The sequence below is a fragment of the Phyllopteryx taeniolatus genome, chromosome 5, assembly GCF_024500385.1.
Source record: "Phyllopteryx taeniolatus isolate TA_2022b chromosome 5, UOR_Ptae_1.2, whole genome shotgun sequence".
NCBI lineage: Eukaryota > Metazoa > Chordata > Actinopteri > Syngnathiformes > Syngnathidae > Phyllopteryx > Phyllopteryx taeniolatus.
Window position 1 is genome coordinate 24,838,742 of NC_084506.1, and position 24,204 is coordinate 24,862,945.

The window sequence follows — 24,204 nt, forward strand, 5'->3', positions numbered from 1 at the left end:
TCTTGTAATATTACGACTTTAACCTTGAAAATATACACATTTATTCTCGTAATATTAGACTTAAAAATAACCTTTTATCTGGTAAGTATACAACTCATGTAATTATGACTTTATTCTAAAAAAATAAACATTTATTCTTGGAATATTATGACTTTAATCGTGAGAATACATTTTCAAAATATTCAGACTTTAATTTTGAAAGTATATAAATGTATTCTCATAATATTACAACTTTAGAAAATTGACTTCTTATTTTGTTATTTCTTATTTGTTATTTTCTTATTTTCAACTTTACTCATAAAATTACTACTTTAAAAACATACATTTATTCTTAAAATATTACAAATCTAATTTGTAAAATAAAGAAAAAAAATATTATTATTAAATATTTTATTTTTTTACCACTTTTAGATTTTTATCTTTTGAAATATGACTTTATTTTCATAATATTATGACTTAAATCTTGACATTTATTTTGGGAAAATGATGACTAATCTACACATTTATTCTAGTATTATTATGGCATTTAAACATATACGACTTTTTAAAATCTTCTCCTCATCTGTGTAATCTCCCCCAAGTCCCCACTTGATACAGAGCAAAGCTACGAGCAGTTCTGGCTAATAGCACTCATGCATATTCTAGTGTTGCTCTCCACATATGCATAGCCACTCAGCTGGAAAGCACCGATGACTTCTAGTTGACTCCAGACTACACAGTGACTCCCAAAGCTAATCGGGTATTGTGTACAAATGTTCCGTTTCGTTTAGAAAACAACACAGTGTATTGGTCTGCACTTTGATTGTATGAACATTTTAACCACGATTGCTGCAAAAATATTTATTTGCGATTTTTCATAATGAAATTTCTCCACCACGTTACAAAGGAGTATCTCAGAAAGTCAACCCTTGCACTTGACAAAGGCGTTAACGATTGCAAAGCTAATGTTGCCTTAGTTGGGCAGATCATCATATCATTTACATTGCATTCAGATGCGGTATGTAACGTGAATGATGAGCAACAAAGCGGCATAATGTGCTGTATTTCAGGGCCACTGAGCAGCATGTCGAACTGACAGAGAGAGAGAGAGAGCAAATAGAGTGGGCGGCAGAGATGGGGTGGGGGGTTGGTGGGCGGGTGTATACTGCTTGCACGTTGCCCTGCAAAACAACAGAATGGGGCTTTTCTTTAAATGATTCAAAGAAAACGGTCAAATATTTATGGAGGTGAAAGATTTATGGTTGCCACTTCTAAGAACTTATTGCTCTGTGGCTGCATTATAGGTGAGGCCCCCCCCCCCCCCCCCCCCCCGCCTAGTGTGAGTGTAAAAATAAATATAGTAAATATACTAATTATATAAACATTTAAATAATATAATAAATATTGTTTTTAATATAAATGTTATTCATTAGTTTTTTTATTTACAATTTTTTTGGGAATTAATTTTTATAGAGAACAACTGTTTGTGTGTTTGCCCCTCACAGTTTTTTTCCGTTGCAGCGTCTAAGTAGATGTGCGGTACTCAATCGCTTGATGTGCGGCATCTGTAGATCTGTAGTTTGTTTGCAATGGTCAACTTCAGTCATGTTTGGCCGCGTCACTCTGTATGCGGTGGGCCTGAGTCTTTTTCAAAGATATATACATTGTTTTTTTTTTAAAAAATTCCCCCCAATTTAATGGAAACGTGCCAAAACAGACTTATGCATGTGATTGGATAACAATGTATTTTTCTTCAAATTTAGATTAAAAAACAGTAGAAAGGAGTGTTTTACCCTTCATTATTCATACTATCGCTACATTTGGAGTACATTTTTGGGGTTAAAGACAGATACATGAGACTGTAAGACCATGTGTTTGTAGATTCAAAACGCACAGGTGAAATATGTCATCATTCAGATTTGTTTTCATTTCAGATTTTTTTATTTTCATGGTTCTCGCTTACAGCTAATGAAAATCCAAAATTCACCATCTCAAGAAATTCAAATATTACATAAGAAACAATAAAAAATATGGTTGCTACAGAAATGAGGTTGGCCTCCTGAAAAGCTGGAGGTGGAGTGTATCCCAGCTGACTGTGCGAGAGGTGGGGTACACCCTGGACTGGTCGGCAGTCAATCGCAGCTCACAGATAGACAAACATAATTCAATTCCCAACAATCGTCAAGAGTTCTGAAAGCTCAATGGCATTGTTTTCATATAGTTTGCTCCATTTAGTTTGCTCCATTTAGTTTGCTCCATTTGATTAATTTGAATATGTCACAGTAACATTGGTTAATGGAGTGTTGACAAATGCCTTGTTGCCCCTTGTCGCCGTACGGCGTCAGAAACGTTTGATTATTTGCCTTCCAAAAATTAGAGCGTGACGAATGTTGACATCAACAGTGGGTGATTGGAGCCGTGTCTCTGAAAATCTGCGGGGGTTCCGCACGAGTCAGTGTAATTAAATTCCTAAGGGTTAAGGTTATGGCAACAGTTCAGACGTTTATTGATTAAATGTCGACCCACCAGGTGAACGTGATTCACATCTCAGGGCACACCAATGCAACAATCCATCATCTTTGAGGAGAGGTTGAAACCTACGCAACTAAACATCAGTGTCGCATGTCGAGCAACAATTTTTGAGCTGAGAGGACTGTTCTTTGATTGAAGAACAACTGTTGTTTATAGGGATAAATATAATCCTTTGAGTCATAAATTCTTTCATAGTTATTAATTAGTCATAGTAGTATAAATATGGAGTTTTTCGAAAAGGATACAGTAGGTAATTCTGTTGTCCACATGCCTTCCAATTTAAATATGCAGACACCTTGTAATTGATCATTGAATTTCCTGTGTGATGGTAGTAAACAGACATTATGATGTTGTGTCAATGGTGGTGTGTTTGAGGCTGCTGGAGGGCCTTCCACCAGAGGTCACGTGGAGCTGATTTGCTGATAGGTGCAGTCCAACAACAGTAGTGGTGTAAATTAATTTGGATCTCAACGGCCCCAAGGGTGACCCTGCACCCCCTGCCTACTCACATGAGACAGAACCCTGGCAGTGGTGGTCTTCATGCAGACCCCGAGCAAACAGTGACACATAACCTTGCCCTGTCACCACCCTCACCAGTGTGTCAGCTAACATTACGCTGATTGACGTTGAGCCAACACTCCAGCGCTATGAGAGCTGAGGCTCTGTGTAACCTAGCCCTTAAAGCAGGGCTAGGACATTTGGGGGCATGGGGGCCTCTGCGCTTGTGACCTACACAAAACATTTGGAACATCGTTCGTAGCGTTCTTGGAATCATCGACTGTCATGTCTTAAATTGGTGGGACATTTTATTTATTTACGGTGTAATGTAAAAGAGAAACAGAATGGCTCCAACTTGAAATTCCTCACATTTTAACAACCCAAAGAAACTCTAACTTCAATGAGCCTCAGTCTTCACTTCCTGGTCTTTCTTTTGAAACCCTTTACCATATATAACTCCTTTCTACAGAACACAACTACTCCACAAGACCTGGATGTACTGTAGTTTGATGCATGGTGCTTCTTTAGGTCATTTACTAATGCATGTAATTTGCATCGGGCTGACACGTTTCATGTTCTGCCGTATTAAGGAAAGCGCAGCTTGTAAAGCAGTGTATATTTAAAGTGCCCTCATGAGGTGACTCGCTTGGTGTTGTCAAATAAATGTGAACTTCTTTGTGACCTTGGGATTTGATTTGTATTTAGGCACTGCAAAAGTGATGTCTGAACCATTTTTACCTCAGCATCCAAGGAGTTTTGGTGAGGGGCAAACAAGATGCAATGCATTTCCATACTGCATTGAAGGTGGCGATATTTTCTTCTAATTTTCTAATCATGCAGATATGATGCACCTACTGTATGTTGTCAGTTTACAACAACCAACAATGCCCGTGATGTACAGGGAGTTCTTGATTCATGACAGTATCCATATGCGGTATTTCGAGGTCACGAACGGCGCACAATGAAGTAGTTTGCACAGCAGTGTAAAAATACCTTTTCATGTGTAACCTTAACCCTTAACTCCAAACCCTGTACCCCTAAACATAATGCTAATTCTTGACCCCAATTACAGAATCTTGCCTTAGAGGTAGGTCCACTGTATACCCGTATATAAGATAGTGAATGCTACGGGGGGACTTTGGTTTATGACAGTCAAGACATACTAGGTTTCGAGGTTACAAACAGCGTGCAATGAACTAGTTCCCACGTCGTCACATACAACCTCAAGCCTAAATCCCTATAGCCCAAACCCAAGGCTAGCAAAAGGCAAGATTTGTGGGAAGTATTGCACTGCATAGCGAATGAACCCCGGTTATTATAGGAGTTAATAATGAGACCTCAACAATGTTTATTTGATCTTTTTTTTGTGTCTGTTTCAGACACTTTTGGCTGATCCAACATCCAACAAACTGACCTATTTTATAGTAAAATAATGACATGCATATGAAAGACAAAAAAATGAGAGAATGATCACCATTGAACCATGAATTTTAAGAGGTAATGCACAAAATATTAATCGAAGTGGTTAATGGAGTTAATAATGAGATATAAACAATGCTTATTGGGATATATATACCGGAGGGTGTGTTCCAACTACAGGGGGATCCCACTCCTCAGCCTCCCTGGTAAGGTCTATTCAGGGGTGCTGGACAGGAGGGTCCGTCGGGTAGTCAAATCTCAGATTCAGGAGGAGCAGTGTGGTTTTCGTCCTGGCTGTGGAACAGTGGACCAGCTCTTCACCCTCGGCAGGGTCCTCGAGGGTGCATGGGAGTTCGCCCAACCAGTCCACATGTGTTTTGTGGACTTGGAGAAGGCGTTCGACCATGTCCCTCGGGGGGACCTGTGGGGGGTGCTTCGGGAGTATGGGGTACCGAACCCCCTGATACGGGGTGTTTGGCTGTACGATCGGAGTCAGAGTTTGGTCCGCATTTCCGGCAGTAAATCGGACTCGTTTCCGGTGAGGGTTGGACTCCGCCAAGGCTGCCCTTTGTCACCGATTCTGTTCATAACTTTTATGGACAGAATTTCAAGGCGCAGCCGAGGCGTAGAGGTGGTCCGGTTTGGTGGCCGCAGTATTGCATATCTGCTTTTTGCAGATGATGTGGTTCTGTCGGCTTCATCAAGCCGTGATCTCCAACTCTCACTGGAGCAGTTCGCAGCAGAGTGTGAAGCGGCTGGGATGAGAATCAGCACCTCCAATTCTGAGACCATGGTCCTCAGTCGGAAAAGGCTGGCGTGCCCTCTCCAGGTCGGGGATGAGATCCTGCCCCAAGTGGAGGAGTTAAAGTATCTTTGGGTTTTATTCACAAGTGAGGGAAGAATGGAATGGGAGATCGACAGGCAGATCGGTGCAGCGTCTGCAGTGATGCAGACTTTGTATCGGTCCGTTGTGGTAAAGAAGGAGCTAAGCCAAAAGGCGAAGCTCTCAATTTACCGGTCGATCTACGTTCCTACCCTCACCTATGGTCACGAGCTGTGGGTCGTGACCGAAAGAACAAGATCCCGGAAACAAGCGGCCGAAATAAGTTTCCTCCGCAGTGTGTCCGGGCTCTCCCTTAGAGATAGGGTGAGAAGCTCGGTCTTCCGGGAGGATCTCAGAGTAGAGTCGCTGCTCCTCCACATCGTGAGGAGCCAGATGAGGTGGCTGGGGCATCTGATTCGGATGCCTCCCGGACGGCTCCCCGGTGAGGTGTTCCGTGCACGTCCCACCGGGAGGAGACCCCGGGGACGACCCAGGACACGCTGGAGAAGACTACGTCTTTCGGCTGCCCTGGCCTCTCGATCCCCCCGGAAGAGCTGGATAAAGTGGCTGGGGAGAGGGAAGTCTGGGCGTCCCTGCTAAAGCTACTGCAACTGCGACCCGACCTCGGATAAGCAGTAGAAAATGGATGGATGGATGGATATTTCAATTCTGGACATTTTTGGCTAAATAAACATGCACTGGGTCAAATTGACCCAGAAATATAATTGCTGTTTCTGAGAAATGAACGCAGCACGAGGGTTGAGAAAGAAAAGTTAACTGGTGCATCTTTCTTTGTTTGCAGAAAGTTTTCATTTTTTTATTAGAAGTATCTGTTGGTAGAGTCGCAAACAAAACATTTTAATAACACTCATCTTTCTCTTACGACTTCATTTCATACAATACAATAAAAGAGCGTTACTGTATTAACCCAATGTGAAAAATGTCACGACCTGCCATTGAACTGCATTCTCTGTTCACATATACAGTATATGTGTAAATCCTCTGGGGCGAAAAAAAACAACAATTAGGTAAAAAAAAAAAAAAAAAGAGGAAATGATCAACATGAGAAAACAATGGCTGTTTTCAACTGTGCTCTCCATTTGCCACATTCTGGAGGAAAATAAAAGAAGACAGGCAAAACTGAGAGTCAAATCAAAGGTTAATTGGAGCCAGGAAAATGTCAACCAATTTTACCCATCACCCACAAGGGGAAGACTGCCCTTGGTGAAAAAGATAGTAAAATATCTCCAGTGTATATTAGCTTCTCATCCATAATGGCCTCCTGAAGAGAGCGATGATGACATCTTTTTAGCACTCTGTTCCCCCTTGGAGCATTTTAGGTGTGCACGTGTGTGCGTTTGTGTGTTTGTGCGCATGCAATCAAACGTATGCATGCGTGAGTACTCCGCTAGAAGATGCAATGGCTTGGGGGAACTGACGGGTGTTGGCAGCAGGCTTTGACACCTCCGTGACCAGGCCTCCGTGGTCGGCAAAGTTTATGATTTGACGCTCATGTTTGACTTTTTGTGATTAAAAAAAAACAAAACACAAATTATATTTGAACTAGCAAAGCAAATTTATTTATATTGGACATTTCATACACAAGGCAACGCAATGTGCTTCACATGATTAAAAACATTTTAAAACAAAAGAAAAACAGTTTACAAACATTTAAAACAAAGAGAAAAATACAATTAAAACAGCATACAGTGCAAGAAAGATCGTTTAAAAGTGGAAATACTCTAAAAAGCATGGGGGGGGGGGGGGGGGGGGGGTGTTTTTAACCTGGACTTAAAAATATTGTGTGCCGCATATGAAGACATTTCATTTAATAGTGGAAATGCTCGAAAAAGCATGGGAAAAAAGAAGAGTTTTTAACCTGGACTTAAAAACATGCACACTTGGGGCTGACGTCACTTCTGTTGGCAACTTATTCCATTTGTGTGCAGCATAATAGCTAAATGCTGCTTCACCATGATTGCTTTGGACTCTGTGCTCCACTACTTGACCTGAGTCTATAGATCTCTGAGTGCGACTGGGTTTATATTCCATTACCATTTCTTTCATGTATTCAGTACAAAAACCATTTCGTGATTTATAAACCAGTAGCAGAACTTTATAATCTATTCTAAAGCTGACTGGGAGCCAGTGTAGAGACTTTAGAAGTGGAGTAATATGTTCTGACCTCTTTGTTCTGGTCAGAACCTGAGATGCAGCATTCTGAATGAGCTGCAGCTGTTTAATGCTTTTTAGGGGAAGTCCAGTTAGAAGACTATTACAATAGTCAAGTCTACTTGAGATATACTGTCTCTAATCCGTACATCATGGCTGGCTTCACCACTGTTTATAAACTTTGCCCTTCATCCTAGCAGAGACTCTTCTGTCACATAACACACCTGACACCTTCCTTCACCCGTTCCAACTTGCTTGGACCCATTTCTTCACTTCCTGACCACACTCACCATTGCTCTGGACGGTTGACCCCAAGTATTTAAAGTCCTCCACCCTTGCTATCTCTTCTCCGTGTAGCCTCATTCTTCCCCCACCACCCCTCTCATTCATGCACATATATTCTGTTTTACTTCGGCTAATCTTCATTCCTCTGCTTTGCAGTGCATGCCTCTTTCTAACTGTTCCTCAACCTGCTCCCTGCTTTCACTGCAGATCACAATGTCATCTGCAAACATCACGGTCCACGGGGATTCCAGTCTAACCGCATCTGTCAGCCTATCCATCACCACTGCAAACAGGAAGGGGCTCAGGGCTGAACCCTGATGCAGTCCCACCTCCACATTAAATTCGTCTGTCACACCTACAGCACACATTACCACTGTTCTGTTGACCTCGTACATGTGCTGTATTATTCTAACATACTTCTGCCACTCCAGACTTCCGCATGCAGTACCAGAGTTCCTCTCTGGGTACTCTGTCATAGGCTTTCTCTAGATCTACAAAGACACAATGTAGCTCCTTCTGACCTTCTATGTACTTTTTCATCAACATCCTCAAGGCAAATAATGCATCTGTGGTACTCTTTCTAGGCATGAAACCATACTGTCGCTCGCAAATACTCACTTCTGTCCTGAGTCTAGCCTCCACTACTCTTTCCCATAACTTCATTGTGTGGCTCATCAACTTTATTCCTCTATAGTTCCCACAGCTCTGCACATCACCCTTGTTCTTAAAAATGGGCACTAGCACACTTTTCCCCCATTCCTCAGGCATCTTCTAGAATTCTATTGAACAAGCTGGTCAAAAACTCCACAGCCACCTCTCTGAGATGCTTCCATACCTCCACAGGAATGTCATCAGGACCAACTGCCTTTCCATTTTTCATCCTCTTTAATGCCTTTCTAACTTCCCCCTTACTAATCATTGCCACTTCCTGGTCCACCACACTTGCCTCTTCTACTCTCCCTTCTCTCTCATTTTCCTCATTCATCAACCCCTCGAAGTATTCTTTCCCATCTATCTAGCACACCACTGGCACCAGTCAACATATTTCCATCTCTATCCTTAATCACCCTAACCTCCTGCACATCCTTCCCATCTCTATCCCTCTGTCTGGCCAACATGTAAAGATCCTTTTCTCCTTCTATAGTGTCCAACCTGGCACTATACAATACAACACGTCATCATATGCCTCTTGTTTGCCCTTTGCCACCTCTACCTCTGCCCTATGTCGCATCTCAATGTATTCCTTTCGCCTCTCCTCGGTCCTCTCAGTGTCCCACTTCTTCTTAGCTAACCTTTTTCCTTGTATGATTTCCTGTACTGTGAGGTTCCACCACAAAGTCTCCTTCTCTCCTTTCCTGCCAGAAGATACACCAAGTATTCTCCTGCCTGCCTCTCTGATCACCTTGGCTGCAGTGGTCCAGTCTTCTGGAAGCTCCTCCCGTCCACCGAGAGCCTGTCTCACCTCTTCCCGAAAAGCTGCACAACACTCGTCCTGTCTCAGCTTCCTACACATGGTTCTCTGCTCTGCCTTTGTCTTTTTAATCTTCCTCCCCACCACCAGAGTCATCTTACACACCACCATCCTATGCTGTCTAGCCACACTCTCCCCTACCACTACCTTACAGTCAGTAACCTCCTTCAGATTACATCGTCTGCACAAAATGTAATCCACCTGCGTGCCTTTACCTCCGCTCTTGTAGGTCACCCTATGTTCCTGCCTCTTCTGGAAAAAAGTGTTCACTACAGCCATTTGCATCCTTTTTGCAGAGTCTACCACCATCTGTCCCTCCAAACTCCTTTCCTGGATGCCATACTTACCCATCAGTTCTTCATCACCCCTATTTCCTTCACCAGCATTGTCCATTACAATCTGCACCAATCACGACTCTCTCTCTGTCTGGGATGCTCAGAACTACTTCGTCTAGCTCCTTCCAGAATTTCTCTTTCACCTCTAGGTCACATCCTACCTGTGGGGCATAGCCACATTATACATAACACCCTCAATTTCAAATTTCAGCCTCATCACTCGATCCGATACTCTTTTCACCTCCAAGATATGTTCTTCGCCATCTCTTCTTTTAAAATAACCCCGACTCCATTTCTCTTCCTATCTACACCATGGTAAAATAATTTTAACCCTGCCCCTAAACTTCTAGCCTTACTGCCTTTCCACCTGGTCTCCTGGACTCAAAATATATCAACCTTTCTCCTAATCATTATGTCAACCAACTCCCGAGATTTTCCTGTCATAGTCCCAACATTCAAAGTCCCCACATTCAGTTCTAGGCTCTGTGCTTTCCTCTTCTCTTTCTGCCGAAGAACCCGCTTTCCACCTCTTCTTCGACTTCGACCCACAGTAGCTGAATTTCCACCGGCACACTGCAGGTTGACGGCGCCTGTGGTGGACATTGTTAACCCGGGCCACGACCGATCCGGTATGGAATTCTTTGGATGAACGCTCATATTTGTTTGGCAAAGTTTTAAGCCGGATGCCCTTCCTGACGCAACCCTCTGCATTTATCCGGGCTTGGGACTGGCCTACAGTTTTGCACTGGCTTGTGCCCCCCCATAGGGCTGCATTATTTCTTCACAGTACCTATCTGCATTCAAAATGCCATCAATAAAATGCACCTTTGTTCGTTGTCCATAACATACACTTGTCCACACAAACCCCACTGCTACTATGAGCCACTTGATTCTCAATGTTGATCAGCAAACCGCTCACCCACACAACGTCATACACTGTGTCTGCCATCTGCCCTGCACAGTAAAAATCAAGATTCATCCATGAAACGAACACCTCTCCAGAGTGCGAAATGTCATCCAATGTGAGCATTTGCCCACTCAGGTCGGTTACTACGACGACCTACAGTCAGGTCGATAACCAGATGAGGACGATGGGCTTGTAGAAAAGTTTTCCCGAGACTGTTCTGACAGTTTGTACAGAAATTAAACCGATTTTTGCAGTAGTTGTCCGGGTGGCAAGTCTCAGACTGCTGGTCCTGGGCTGATGTGGTTACACGTGGTCTGTGGTTGTGAGGCCAATTGGATGTACTGCCAAATCCGCTGAAACACCTTTGGAGACAGTTTATGGTAGAGAAATCAACGTTCAATTCACGGACAACAACTCTGCTAGACATTCCTGCACTCAGCATATCATCTGTGGCATTGTGCTGTGTGATAAAACTGCACATTTTTGAGTGATCTTCTATTGAGGGCAGCCTAAGGCGCACCTGTGCAATAATCATGCTGTCTAAGCAGCATCTTGAATGTCACACCTGTAAAATGGATGGATTATCTTGGCAAAAGAGAGGTGCTCATGAACACAGGTTTAGACAGGTTTCTGACCAATATTTGAGAGAAATAGGCCTTTTGTGTACATAGCAAAAGTCTTAAAAGTCTTAGATCTGTGAGTTCAGCTCATGAAAAATGGGGGCAAAAACAAGTGCTGCATTTACATTTTTGCTTAGTACATCACACCAGGCTACCATTGCATGTTTAGTCTAATCCAAGGTTATGGGTTAGGATTTGGGTTTAGGGGTAAGGGTTAGGTTATGATTTGGGGTTGGGTTGGGGTTGGGGTTAAGGTTAGGGGTTAATATTAGGGTTAGATTAAAAATGTAATAGTGGTCTGGTATATTATTTATGCATTTGGTTTGTTTTTTCTTTGTTTTTTTTTTGTCTTCATCTCACCATTTTAGTGGCTAGCTAGTCATTGTGGTAGTTTTATTTCTGTCAAAATTTGGTCAGTTTCCAAATTGCACACTTTTAGTTACATTTTATATTATTTTTTTTAAATAATACCATGAAACATTTTTGAGAAATAGGTTTCGCTTTTGAATAATGGGTCCGCTCTGATACTTTGATATTGAAATTTCAAGTGAACTATTGATGAGGCACTACAAGGGAACTGAACTGAGGGCTCTATTATGAGGCTAATTTGAGTCCAAATGTCTTTCTTGTAGCTCAGCAGTTTATAGTGAAATTGGTCTGACCTTCTTAAAAAATAATAAAAAATGTAAAAAGACCGGAAGGTTTTTGTAGTGCTGTTTTTGCAATGGGTTTACTCTCTATGGATCTGAATAAATGTGACGCACAGTCCTTTGAGATTTCACAGAAGTCATACAGTACAGTCCTGTATCATGTGACCGTATTGAGGTGTTTAGTGAATGGAAATGTGGGTGCTGTGACATTTAAATTGATTCGCTATTATTAAGACTATTAAATCTCATTGTCAAGCATGATAGATATGTCCCTGCCTCTGACAAAGGACAGCTGAGCCTTGATCTTCCCAGCAGGACCACTGTGACTAATGCCAATAAAAAAGGATTAGTCCCAGAATAAGAGAAGGTGCTGTAGTCCGGTCTTAATTGGAGAGTCCTCGGCTTGATAGTCTAGTCTTGAGGCTGCCACTCGCTGAACTGGTCAATTAATCTTCCCTCCCTTATAATGAGGCAGGGGATTTCCGATGGCTCCTCGCTCACACAAAGACAGAATGTGTGCCCAAAGGATCTTCTGCCCCTGCACAAAGTGACCTGACAATTAAAAAGGATCCCCCCCACCTCGCCAGTTGGCAAATAGCTCTGACCCAACCTTATATCAAAAGGACTAACAGTGACTTCAAATCAACTACCCCAGGCACAAAAAAAGAGGGAGAAAGTGTAGAATCCTCCATGAAATAAGATTGTTGCAGTCCAACTTGTGGCCCCCGAATCACTCTGCCTTTCTTCCTTTTGAGGTTAATAAAAAGTGACTTGTTGGAGCCTCCCGCTGTGGACAACAAATGCGCTCTGGGCTGATATTAATTTAAAGATAGATGACAGTGGAAAAGGTTAAATATGTAGGGTTAAACGTATTTGACCTTGAATTGTTGCTGGCATTAAATCCAGTGGGTGAGAGAGAGGATAATGGAGGAGCCAGTCACAATCAAAGGCAAAATCTAAAAACAATCACGACGTTTGACCTTGACATACATTATTTTTGCATATGAATGCTGTGCATATGTCTGTCCCATTTGCTGTCGTGATTGCCTTTCTTACTGCCCTAAATGGTAGACGCTGCTGCAAACCACACATTCACTGCCTAAAGTTGTGTAGTTGACGAGTGCTTGTTTAAGGATATTGATTTGGTATTGTTTGTTAAATTGCAGAATAGACCATCGATGCTGTAGCCAAATGGACAGTGGACGATCAGTGTATCCCTGGGATTCGCCCCAAAATGGTTGTTATAAACCAAAATGACAGACCTAGGCCCAGTACACACATAAAGACAATCAGTCTGTTTTTGTGCCAATTCTACCCCTTCCTGACCTTATAAGATTATCCTATAAGATTGTCCTTAGGTCTGACGTGTGTTAAGAGTCGATTTGTCCCGATTTAAAGTCCTTTTTTGAAACCATGGCCAGTTTACAAGGCTCTCGGCTCCGGCAACCTTCGGGAACACTAGGGAAACATCGGCGCATATCCGGAAGTGTTTCTTCTTTTTCAGTTATGTGAGATTACGTTTGATCAGACAAGACTTCGAGATCAACGGTACAACAGAATCTTTATTAGCGATTATCGGCCAGGCAGATTTGAGTGCATATTGGCATCTGCCTTTTTTGAATCCGATGTCAGATAATTTAATACTGGGTTATTTTGGCTCTGATGTAGCGACAGTGAGCCTCTCTGTCTGTGACTACTGTATTCTCAGAATCAGAATCAGAATCAGAATCATCTTTATTTGCCAAGTATGTCCAAAACACACAAGGAATTTGTCTCCGGTAGTTGGAGCCGCTCTAGTACAACAGACAGTCAATTTACAGAACACTTTGGAGACATAAAGACATTGACAAAAAACAACAACAATGCAGAGTCCTCAGTTCGAATGGCTAATATCGCAATAGTCCGGTGCAATGACCATTGTGCAAAGGGCACTGAGACTTCAAGGAGTGTATGCGGTTTAAAGTGACGAGTACTGCGATAATCTGGGACAATGGTTGTGCAAATGTTACAGATACTCCTCAATCAGTGTGCAAATGGAGCAGATGCTACTCTGGCATGAGTGGCCACTATATGCAAATAGTGCAGCACGGCGAGACGACTACAGTGAGTGCACGAGTAATACATAATTGGCCCCACAGAAATGTGACAACGAACTCAAGTCAAAAAATTGCCAGCTTGTTGTAATGGAATTGTAAGTTAGCTGTTCAAGAAGTTGATTGCAAGAGGGAAGAAGCTGTTGGAATGTCTACTAGTTCTAGTTTGCATTGATTCTCTCTATCTATCGGGAGCATTGTCCCGCCCACACCGCCACCTGATTGGTTACCGTTGCACAGCCACTGCACAGGTAATAGCCAATCAACACGCAGTAAGAGCTGTGCTATGCATGCACAAAGCTCTCAGTCTCGCACACACGGGACAGAGAAAGTTTTACCAAATGAAGATGCTCCAGGGAGCAAATATTGTATATGTTTCAAAGGTAAGTTAAGGCAGCAGACTCTAGATAAATGGAAATAAATCTTAGTCCTCTACAATACACAACTACTTGTAACATTACTATGAGCCCATTTAGGTTTTCTCTCTCTCATATATATATATATATATATATATATATATATATATATATATATAAACACACGCATCAGCTCTGCTCGCAGTTCTTGCACGTGAATTTGCTTAGAGTAAATGTTTTACTTTCAATCATGTAAAGCACACTAACCCTAACTAGAGCTAACCCCCACTAGTAGACAATGTGGAAAGAGGTTAGCTCGCAGGCTAACGCCTAGCTAGCTGCTAATTTGCCACGTCAACCATGTTAATGGTTCCGGGGAGAGGTTTAACCACTTGAAACATGGTTGCTAAGAATATTGAGAGGGAAATGGTCGGTGAAAAAAGTAGGAAGTGTTTGTGTGTGTGTGTGTGTGTGTGAATGAGAGCGAGAGAGGAAGGGTAAAATTCTGTTAGTTTTATTGCAGGGAAGCACGCACGTTGAGGAGATTTGTGTGTGCTCGCGACAGTAAAGCATTCATGTCTAAAACCGTAGGGAAATAATGGCTTCTTAACTATTTCTGCTGCTACAGGAGGTGCAGGCAGCTGCATATGAACACATGAGCATGAGGGAAACATCCACAATGGGTAACAGAAAGAACATCCATCCTTCCGCAGCCGTATTGATGAGAAGTTCAGCTCTCTGCTGGCACATCACACTGGTGACCTGCTGGCCAGTAGCTGCGTTGAGGATGAGCTACATCTGTACCTCAAGGAGCCAGTCATCGACGAGTGGAAAGCGGGACCCACTCCAGTGACAACTCTAACTCTATTTGCTTTATAAAACTTGAGGGAGCTATTTATTTTAATTAGCAGTAAACTTTATAAGAGATGATGGTGACACTGGGAACTTGGAAAAATAAATGATGATGATAATAATAATAGTAACAATAAAAATAATAATTATTGCCATTTGGTGCATAATAATAATAATAATGGATAATAATAATATCCATCCATCCATCCGTTCTCAATACCGCTTATCCTGTTCAGGGTCGGGGGGCGCTGGACCCTATCCCAGCTGACTTCGGCCAAAAGGCGGACTACACCTTGAAGCGGTCGCCAGTCACTCGCAGAGCACATATATAGACATGGACAAGCATTCGCACTCACATTCACACCATCACTGAGTGGGAACTGAACCCACGCTGCCCGCACCAAAGTCAGGCGAATGTACCACTACACCATCAGTGACTCATTATTATTATTGTTATTATGTAAAACTAACATTTCAATTATATAAGAAAATTCTATTTAGTATTTAGCCATTTATTTTTGTAAAGTTTTCATTTTACTTTGTAAGATATGCTGCAGATCCTGGGAGCCCCCTGCACCTTTTGTTAGAATATTAAAACAGAGATGCCTATTTTCTAAGATTGAAAAAAAAAAACTTGTTCAAAATTTGAAAAGCTATTTAATGTGCTTAAAGGCATTTAAATTAAGTCAAGTGTAGGAGTTTTTATTATCTCAAATTTTGATGCCAATATTTTCCTTTTTACAGCAAAATGAATATTGGCTCCAATTATCGGCCTCCTTTACTACTACTAATTGGTATTGGTATCTTTTCGTCTTTTCGAGACTTTTTCGTGCATGTTATAATAAATAGGTTTGCCCAATTTTGTGTTGAACGGTGAAACTCATTTTCGGGGCTGATTTCCCACCCCTGCCCCCCCTACCTTTCTAGTACGAAACTAGGGGGAAACTGTTTTGTGGAGTCAGGTTTGTATTTTTTGGAATGTGTCACCTCAGAAAGCCGAAGTACCTGGTGAAAACCTACACAAGCACTGGCAGAACATACGAAATGAAACTGTGCTGCCTCCCCATAATTCTGAAGTCCGTGGCTCGGCCAAACTCGATTTTGACCACATACCTCAGGATTGGCGACGATGAATATTGAACAGGTTTAAGATTGCCGGCCCGAGATGGTTTCCAAGCAGATTGAGGAGAAAAAAAAAATCACTCTAAATCCCACACTACAGGATAATCTTTCAGAGACATCTGATAATCAGGCCTTTGCTGACTTTGATCACAAGGGAAGGAAAATGCTCAAATTTGGCACAAATGTCAGTACCTGTGTACTCTGCTTTAGGACTCCTTGTTAAGTCTTTTAATGAGTAAGTATCTTTTTTAGGATAGTCTGGAATCGTCATTGTGATGATTGTAGCCGAACCTGCAGACTTCTGACATTTTATGTCCAAACACGATGTCGACCTTCTTGGTTTAACATGGACAAAATTGTTCTACTCTGTTTTCATAGTGGGGAGCACCTTAAGTATAGGTCAAAATCAAGAGTCAAGTCTTTTTGGCTCTGCCTTGTGGAGCACAGACTCCAGCGAGAGTAATTATTTGTGGAGGTTGTAGGACCTCGGGGGGTGACGGAGTGGGCGGGAGGGGCAGAGGGTGCGCTGAAACGGAAAGGACGCCAGTCCCACTCACGCTTGATGCTCAGTGAATCTGAAAGGTCATGTCATGTTTTCTGGCAATTGACTCGATTGGTTTGGATTGTGCAACATAAGGCCGGGACAGTAGTGTGTATGCGTCCTTTGTGTGTGTGGGTGTGTTTTGCTTATTTGCTGGGAAATGCGCCCCTGGGTTGCTTTTTGCATTGACCTTATTACCATACACTGTGATGTACTTGTCCCATCACTTGCACCCTCTGACTCCAGAACATACACACCCCTAAGTGACTATGGTTAACACAATACATTAACATTGAAAATATTCAAATCCAACTATATGTAAGCTTTTTTTACCGGTAAAAAAAATTGTGTTAGCAAAAGATTAAATGAACGGGGGCTTAATTAGCTTTAATTAAGGCTGATTGCCATAATCAAATATGACATGGATACCTGGCATCCTGAAGCTCCTCTAGTTGTGCCTATGTTACTGCCCACTTTTTAAAACATTTTTTTATAATATAAAGTAAGCTTGTGCCTCCCAGCCATTCTGTGCAAGTAATTTACCAGAACAACGTGATGGTAACCTCTCCCCTTTAGCCATCATTGCAGAGGCTCATGTTTGCAGCTATAAATATAATGTGATTTAACAGAAATACCAAGGCAGGTGCTTGAAATATTGCTGTGTATCGTTGTGGTCCTACTAAAAGCATGTACATTGAAACTCCGCATAGTCGCGGTTCAGCCTTATAGAATTTGCCAATTGGCAGATTTTTATTTTTAACCTATGCTCTGTCATTCACTGAAAATCCAAACAGTTTTATTTGTGCTCGGGCTTTGGCACCTGGGTGCCAAGATACTGTTGAAGTGAGTTGAGGAGCTTCATTTAGACAATTTAGTCTTTTGCCACTATCTTGTGACATTGATAGACAATTACACTACAGTATAAACATTTTAAGGAGAGGCATCAATTAATCCTGTATTTTCGCTATGCACAGCAAGGCTCGAATATAACTCCCCAAAAGTGAAGTTCAATAGATGCGAACATTGTGAAGCTGCTATCAAATAAGGTTTCCTATTTTAAAATGCAACTTGACCAGTTAAGATGTTTTTGATTGAAAAAAGCTTTTGATTTTTGTAAATCTCACCACCTAATGCTGCAAATTCAACAAATGACTATTTTTAGTTCTTTACAAGCAATAAAATATCTTGAACCTGTTGTGCAATAATATTTTTTTTAGTTTTCAAAATAATGCTTTTAATGTTGGGTGTTTTTTTTTTATTTTTTTTTTTAATTATTTTAAAAATGTTTTCTTAAAACATTCAAATGACTGTATACTCTAACGCTTGATGACTTGAAAATTACGCCGACGGTCATTTGCATCGCCTATTTTGGGAAATCAGTGTGTATCTAAATTAGTCAAAAAATGAGATGCAGTGTACTATTACATTTTGTAATGACATTTTTAAAAACCTAAAATTATGACTTTTTCTGTAAGAATTATGACTTTTTGTCTGTGGTTTATGTGCTTCACGAATTCAATTTTATAAATAATTATGAATAATGTATTAATGAAATAAAAACTTTCAGAAATTAAGAATGATGAAATAAAAGGGAAATTACTACGACTCTTATCTGGATATTTTTAGTCTTAGGCCGTGTTATTATTTATGGAGAAAGCCAGCAAAGAGGAGTGAGTGTTTTCTCCAGGCAATAGCCCACAACATGTAGTTTTACCAGCAAATCCTTCGGCAGGCCTCACCCCTCCATGCCTACGCGCTTGACTTCTGCACTCCAGCAGATCGGTAGCAGAGGTCCAGAATCATTGGATCATTTTACCCGGGGCGCAAAGGGGGCTGAGAGGAGCCACTGACCCTGCGCTCGTCAAGGCAGGGCTTTACGCCTCGCTGGCTTCCCTAGTGTGACATTTCTCCTGTACTTGCCCCCACCCACTGCTTCTTTCCGTATGCAACCATCAAGGCAGCGTGAGGAAGAAAAAGAAGAAAAAAAGATCATTGTCTGTGGCGATATCAATCAAATGCACAGCATCTGGGGTCACTCTGCTGTCATAGCTCCTTGTTTACTGTCCCGCCTCTCATGCAAAGTGACAATAATGACAGAATGTCATCAATGTTAGCCAACGTAACCCGTTAACGCAATGTGACGTTTTCCATCGGAAAACAGATATCATACCCGTCTTACTCCCATCATCCTTCCCCCAGAACAAACATCCCCCATCCCCGTCGCCACTGAGGGTCATACATCAGTCAAGACATTATTAAAGGTTCAATTGTGCCTTAAAACAAGGCCTCTCCTCAATGAGGATGTGCTGTAGAACAGATGGGGCTTACGCAGAGCGGCTTTAACGTCTATTTTAAGTGCTTTAGAGACAATGATCTAATGAGACATTTACATTTGTTTCAGGGGGTTTAAGAAAGCTCAGACAAAAGCCACAGTCAGTCATCAAAAATATCATATTGAATCATACAGTGGTGTTTCACAACCTTGTTGAGGCAGGGCACATATTTTACATTGAAAAAAAAAATAAAAATCTCAGAGCACACCACCAAATAACAATGTCGCAAAAAGTAGATAAAGTAAATCCGCGCAATTCACGGGGGATAGGGATAGTGCCCTGATGCGGAGGGAAAAAAACAACAAAAAAACGTGTCCAATGTTTTGTAATTCCCGTGTATTAATAATTTCAACCACTATGATCCCAAAACATTTCAATATAATTTCAAACACATATCACAACTTCATCCATCCATCCATTTTCTGAGCCGCTTCTCCTCACTAGGGTCGCGGGTGCGCTGGAGCCAATCCCAGCTGTCATCGGGCAGGAGGCGGGGTACACCCTGAACTGGTTGCCAGCCAATCGCAGGGCACATCGAAACAAACAACCATTCGCACTCACAGTCATGCCTACGGGCAATTTAGAGTCTCCAATTAATGCATGTTTTTGGGATGTGGGAGGAAACCGGAGTGCCCGGAGAAAACCCACGCAGGCACGGGGAGAACATGCAAACTCCACACAGGCGGGGACGGGGATTGAACCCCGCACCTCAGAACTGTGAGGCTGACGCTCTAACCAGTCGGTCACCGTGCCGCCATATCACAACTTTATCCTTAAAAATAAATGGCTAACGAGTGATTTGATTTCGAGAAAATGCACTCAAAGTCCACGTGTACATGCACATGCAGTGAAGACTCTTAACTTCCACTAACAATTCGTGCCAGAACTGCATACAATGCTGCATATACGTACTGTCGTATGCATTTCTAGTGTGTATTGACAGGTGGGAGCAGACTTGTCCATACGTCACCTAAGGTAACGCTTGGAATGTGGTGTTCAACACGTGTCTACGAAAGCCCGAAGATTCCGGGACAATCTGTTCCACTCTGCTCACTCTAGTGCTGTGACCTCAATTCTTGACTGCTGTTAAAGCCTCCTTGTACACTTTTTCTTGACACAAGTCAGCGCGGGCAGCTTTCGCCCTTTCCGAGCAAACAGAGTGCAGAAGCTGCTCAAAAAGCAAACAATGACGCTGTAGAGGAGCCATGCATTATCATCCCACATCCTGAGCTGCGGCAGCATCTCCAACTTGGCAACCCTGTGAAATGACACTTTCAATTGGGGTCAATTGGTCCCCTGCTTCTGGATTTCTGGCAGCCGTCTCTGCCAAGGGGTACTCACAGGCCGCAGATATAATTCGAGTAACAGGCTGTAGATCAGCTAGTGTAACGGAATTTTTAAGCAACACTAGGGGTCAGTGGCAGTCCATCTCATCATCCAGAGACTGTTACTATCATAGATAACATCCCACAAAGGATAACATTTGTACAGTGAACCCCTGTTCATCGCGGATGATACGTTCTGGACTGGAAAAATTGGCTTTCACTTGTATAATGCTTTTCTCCCTGCAAGGTATAAGCGCTTTAACACTGCCTCCTCATTGACCTAGTGATGGTGCAGAATCAGGAGCAATTGGGCGTTCAGTATCTTGCTCAAGGGCACTTGCATATGTTCATAGGGGCAGAGGATCCAACTGTCAAGGCTGGGAGACGACCACTCTTCCAACTGAGCCATGCTGCCCCCCAACAGACCCACCCACTATAGGTGAAAGTCTGCAATAAAGAGATGCCATACACAATTTTTCAGTTGTACCACCAGCCACATGCTTTAAACATATTGAAACTTATTAAAACACACTTTTAAAACACATTTTAAAGGTATTTGAACACACCCAAAAATGCAAGCATCAAATGTAGAGAAAATACTGGAGTGTCTGTGTCTTTATATTGCTTTAAGAGGCGGGCCTGGTTGTGGAATGTGACCTCAGCCAAAATTATCGTGATTTTTGACACAATCATATCGTCATTTACAGAAAAAGACATGAACGCTTACTGTACACTTCTTAGCATCTCAATGAAGAATTTAATTTGCATTGTGTTCACTTGTTTTACTTTTCTACCAGCCTTCAATGAGCGGCTGAAAGGTCATCGGCGACAGGCTCTCCTTTCCCATCAGGGCATTTGACTATACTATAAAAACCCATTTAAAAAAAACAAACAAAAAAAAAAAACGATCAATTTCAACAAGAGAATTCCACCAAAAAAAGTCTGCAATAAATATACAGTATATATAGCAGCGGGGAAAAAGTACATCTAATTATTGCATCAGTTATGCGAGGGACACACGTACCTATTTTTTAAAAATCTAACCATTTTTAAAAATGTGACAGATCCCACACATGACAAGGAAAACGTGTGCCGTGTGTTGTTACTGCTCTTAAAAAATAAATAAAGTGTTAGTCACGTGTTCACCTGTTTGATAGTTAGTAGTTGGCTACATTTTGGTTCATTGCCAATCATATAACAGGACAGGACTGCATCCTGAGTCAGCCAGGGAAATATTATCCAGATCGACGGCAAAAATTAATGGGTGTTTCTTGTAAAAAAGTGCCACCACTCTACAAAGTTTTGTGGAAATCAGTGATGTAGTTTTGGCTTAACTACAAAGCAAACAAACCTTTGAGATCAATTCCTCTCACCTTTGCACTTGGTAACTAGGTTAACTGATTATATATTAATTTGCTTTATCATCAAAATATTTGTCTTCACTATCAAATGATTCCCAAAATGGGATTTGGCTTTCTGAAAGAAAGCATAATACTGTATCTCGGCGGCTTGTGACGTGGCAGTAATTATCTAATTGTTCAAGCCATGTCTTTCCTTTGATTTATGGTCTTGTATCAGTGACCGACCTGATTTATAATGAGGTCTCCCCCCACCCCGCACTTGTGAAAATATGAACCTGAATTATGTGGCACCGGTCCAATTATTTCTTTGTTGGGCCAAGGCGCCTGGTGACATTGAAAGTGTGCATCCACAAACAGCTGCTACTGAAGTTTTCACCTAATAACAATAATATGATCAATCATCTTGATGGCCCGACCACATCTCCCACCATGACTGGGGAGATGCGACCCTTTCTGTACACTTACATTTTTCTTTAATCTGAAAACTTATACCATCAGGAGCCAAAATTAGTCTTTTAAAAAATAAAAAAATAAATAAAAATCAAAGCACTGTTACATCAAGAAGCCACACAGGAATAGACACAGAAATCTGTCATTTTGGTTCGAAGCGACCATCTTGGCCCCATTTTGACCATTTACAGGGGTCAGAAAAAGGAGAAGTCCTCCCAGAGATTTTGTCCGATTGCTACCAAATCTGAGCAATTTAAACTAGACGGGGTGTGCTGATAAATTATGAATTATTTGAGTTTTCATCTGTTTGTGAGGGTGAAGCATGGCGGCAAAGATGATGACTCGCCATTGGTTCAGTAGTGCGCTCCAGAATTTTTGGAAAATTCAGCCCCTGAAGCCAGTTTTGGTTTGAAGAGTCCAATTTAAGATCATGATGACCATTTCCAGGGGTCCTTCAAAGGGGAATTACTCCCTGAGATTTGGTGTGATTGCTACTAAATTTGAGCCATGGATGCTCGAGAAACATCAGTGACTGTAAATACTGAAAAATATTAGTTTTCATCGTCTCCTGCACCTGAATTTTTATTTTTTTTAAATCCAGCCCCCGAAGCCAGTTTCACCTAGCCACATGAAATTTGGTAGGCGTGTCTATCATGAGTAGACCCACAAAAAAGCCTCAAGAAGCCATGTTTGAAAAGACACAGTCTGCCAGTTTGGTTTGCAGAGACCATTTTACGATTATGTTGACCAATTACAGGGTTCCATCAAAAACAAACTCCCCCGCCAGGATTTGTCTGAATGTTGTCAAATTTGAACCTCGTATACCAGACAGACGAGTGACAATAAATTGTAAATTGTGTCATTGTGTGCGTGGAGCAGGGCAGCCAAATTCGATGACTCGCCATAAAACACAAATTTCTTAACTCGGGTAATTTTTTTTGAATTTTCAGGGGTCCTTCAAAGACGAACTCCTCCTAGAGATTTTGTCCGATTCCTACCAAATTCGAACCTCAAATAATTGACAGATGGGTAACGCAAAATTACAAAACACATTCATTTTTGTCATCGCGTGTGGCTGAAGCAGGGGAACAGATTCAAAATGACCCCGATCCGTCCCCTTGACTCTCGCCACGTAAGGTGACAACAATCTAAAACAGAGGACTAATGTTCCATTTCGCAGATCTATTCTAGATGGATACAGGGCCGCAGGCATCCCCCAAGTCCAGGAAAATCAATGGGATTTGGCTTTCTGAAAGAAAGCATAATACTGTATCTCGGCGGCATGTGACGTGGCACTCTAGTAATTACCTAATTGGTCAAGCCATGTCTTTCCTTTTGATTTATGGTCTTGTATCAGTGGAATGAAATAATTTGCCTTATCATAGCTGGGATAGGCTCCAGCATGCCCGCAACCCTAGTGAGGATAAGCGGTACAGTAAATGGGTGGATGGATAGATCTTCAACATATAGCTGTGACGTAGCAGTTTTTTTTTTGTGTGTGTGTGTTTTTAAACTTATAATGTTACAATATTCTATAATTTCTTGATGGATTAGTTTTAGCATGTTTAATAAATTTAAGTCAAAGAACGTCCAAGTGGCTGTTGCATCCTTCGATTTTTCTCTATGAGGCTCTCGGAGGAAAAAGTTTGGACAGCCCTGCTATAGGTGGATTTTTTGGCAAAATATATTTTTGGGGGCTGAGGAGGAGACAAATTAAAAATTTCGCTGAAAAAGTCTGTGAAATCTTGCAGTAATGGTTCGATCCTGTGTTTCCAAATCCTGACACATTTTTCATAGAAATGACTTGAATTGTACCGTCAATTAATCCAGGCGCTCCCCCCTATTATTCAATTCAGGGCGCAAAGTCAACAAACAGCCACTATGTGGTGCAGGGAGTAAAGGCACAAGGACAGAGTTGACAGAATACATAAAGCCCCCCTGCACACTGTGTGGACAGCAGGAGGCTGGGACTATATGGGTTGAAGAATAGTGCCAGGCACAAGCACATCCACTATACAGATGAGCGCCCCCCGTTCAAATTAGCACCACGCACACAGACCGGCACTGGTGTATGTGATGA

General features: G+C 41.9%; 1 long non-coding RNA gene across 1 annotated transcript in view; it reads left to right on the top strand.

Moving 5' to 3' along the window:
• The window catches only part of LOC133478267 (uncharacterized), a 250,615-nt gene that overhangs the window by 4,158 nt on the left and 222,253 nt on the right, over window positions 1-24,204 (top strand). The gene's annotated exons all lie outside the window — the stretch shown is intronic.